The following is a 2,500-nucleotide window of genomic DNA, read 5'->3' on the forward strand; positions in this document are numbered from 1 at the left end:
AGTCGAAAAAATGACTAAGTCCAACTTGGTCTACCAGTGGTAGGGCCCGAAAAAGCTGAAAAAATGACTAAGTCCAACTTGGTCTACCGTGGTAGGCTCGAAAAGTTGAAAAAATGACTAAGTCCCATTTGGTCTACCAGTGGTAGCTCTGAAAAGTCGAAAAAATGACTAAGTCCAACTTGGTCCTACCAGTGGTAGGCTCGAAAAGTCGAAAAAATGACTAAGTCCAACTTGGTCTACCAGTGGTAGGCTCGAAAAGTTGAAAAAATGACTAAGTCCAACTTGGTCTACCAGTGGTAGGCCCGAAAAAGCTGAAAAAATGACTAAGTCCCACTCGGTCTACCAGTGGTAGGTCGAAAAAGTGCGAAATTTTTCTAAGTCCCCACTTTTGGTCTACCATTTCACGCCAAAAACTAGTGAGGGTGGCGAGCTCCAGGATTTCTGACCCCCTTCGCCCGACTCCCTTGCCCGACGAAGGTGCACTCCGGTCGGCCTCGGAGCGAGTTCGCCCGCGCTCTGGAGGATTTTTCGTCGGGGGGTTTTTCAAAGGGGTGCCGTCGGACTGTTGAGGAGAGTGGCAATGACTAGGGGTCCAAGCACTGGAGATGATTCTCCATTCATTTCTAAGCATGGCAGAGCTTAAATAAAGCCCCAATAATGGTTCCAAAGTGGATTTTTGGACACTATAACACGGACCCCGATCCTACCCGACCAAGAAGCTCCGCAGGTCGGCCTCCGTCCCGCCCCCCGCCCCCCAGGCGGTACGGAGGAAAAACCCAAACTTCCAGAGACGGTTCCAGGGGGGGTATCTCTTTCATTATTTTGACCCGATCGAATGGACTACCGAGCCCGCCTGGGTAGGCAACCGCGCGGCCCTCCGTGGCCACTGTGCGCGGTGCGTTCTACCCGACCCAGCGGGTTAGCCTCCAGGGGGGTCCTCCGTCAGGGGGAGGACCTTTCCGAACCTATCCGAGGGAGTCGTAGACGGCCCGTCTATATCTCAATCTGCCCTACACGATAACCGGTCGGCCCGGAGCCGTCGGACTCGGATGCCTCGGTGGTCCTCGCGTCCAACCGAGCTCCAGCACCCGGCTTCAAAAAGCTCCGGACCCCCGGTTTCGGAACGAGCGTTTCCTTGTTATCCCCGAAGCAAGCGGGAACTCGCGCAGCGGAGTTGCCACACTAATTTCCACTGGGAGCAATGAGGGGTGAGCTCGGACGAGCCTCTCCGCCCGTCCCCCCCTCCCCGGGGGGGTCCTTCGGACGGTACGGGGCCGATCCCTCTCCCCTCTAAGAACCAATGGTTTTTTCTGTGACAAAAACCACTCGCAGCAACCTGGTTGATCCTGCCAGTAACATATGCTTGTCTCAAAGATTAAGCCATGCAGGTCTAAGTGCACACGGAAGGTACAGTGAAACTGCGAATGGCTCATTAAATCAGTTATGGTTCCTTTGATCGCTCCACACGTTACTCGGATAACTGTGGTAATTCCAGAGCTAATACATGCAAACGAGCGCTGACCGGTCCTCTCTCGGGGGGGCCGGGATGCGTGCATTTATCAGACCCAAAACCCACCCGGGGGGACCCGCGAGGGTTTCCCCCGGCCCTTTGGTGACTCTAGATAACCTCGGGTCGATCGCGCGCCCACCGCGGCGGCGACGTCTCATTCGAATGTCTGCCCTATCAGCTGTCGATGGTAGCATAGGGGGCTACCATGGTGACCACGGGTAACGGGGAATCAGGGTTCGATTCCGGAGAGGGAGCCTGAGAAATGGCTACCACATCCAAGGAAGGCAGCAGGCGCGCAAATTACCCATTACCGACACGGTGAGGTAGTGACGAAAAATAACGATGCAGGTCTCTTTCGAGGCCCTGTAATCGGAATGAACGTATCCTAAACACATGGGTGAGGACCCATTGGAGGGCAAGTCTGGTGCCAGCAGCCGCGGTAATTCCAGCTCCAATAGCGTATATTAAATTTGCTGCAGTTAAAAAGCTCGTAGTTGGACTTCGGGAGTGGGCTGGCGGTCCGCCGCGAGGCGAGCTACCGCCTGTCCCAGACCCTGCCTCCCGGCGCCCCCCGGATGCCCTTGGTTGGGTGTCCGGTCCTCAGGGGTCCGGAGCGTTTACTTTGAAAAAATCAGAGTGTTCAAAGCGGGCACCAAACTCGCCTGAATGCCTGAGCTAGGAATAATGGAATAGGACTCCGGTTCTATTTTGTGGGTTTCCTGAACCAGGGCCATGATTAAGAGGGACGGCCGGGGGCATTCGTATTGCGCCGCTAGAGGTGAAATTCTTGGACCGGCGCAAGACGGACGAAAGCGAAAGCATTTGCCAAGAATGTTTTCATTAATCAAGAACGAAAGTCGGAGGTTCGAAGACGATCAGATACCGTCGTAGTTCCGACCGTAAACTATGCCGACCCGCGATCCGGCGGCGTTATTCCCATGACCCGCCGGGCAGCGTGCGGGGAAACCAGAGTCTTTGGGTTCCGGGGGG

At 55.3% G+C, this 2,500-nt stretch overlaps 1 non-coding gene across 1 annotated transcript in view; it reads left to right on the top strand.

Moving 5' to 3' along the window:
* The first annotated feature begins 1,333 nt into the window (after positions 1-1,333).
* LOC125798873 (18S ribosomal RNA) overlaps positions 1,334-2,500 on the top strand; it is a 1,864-nt gene continuing 697 nt past the window's right edge. Inside the window, exon 1 of the ribosomal RNA XR_007437663.1 lies at positions 1,334-2,500. This exon is cut by the window's right edge and continues 697 nt beyond it. This is a non-coding gene — a ribosomal RNA (18S ribosomal RNA).

This window comes from Astyanax mexicanus, unplaced genomic scaffold (assembly GCF_023375975.1).
Source record: "Astyanax mexicanus isolate ESR-SI-001 unplaced genomic scaffold, AstMex3_surface scaffold_88, whole genome shotgun sequence".
Classification (NCBI taxonomy): domain Eukaryota; kingdom Metazoa; phylum Chordata; class Actinopteri; order Characiformes; family Acestrorhamphidae; genus Astyanax; species Astyanax mexicanus.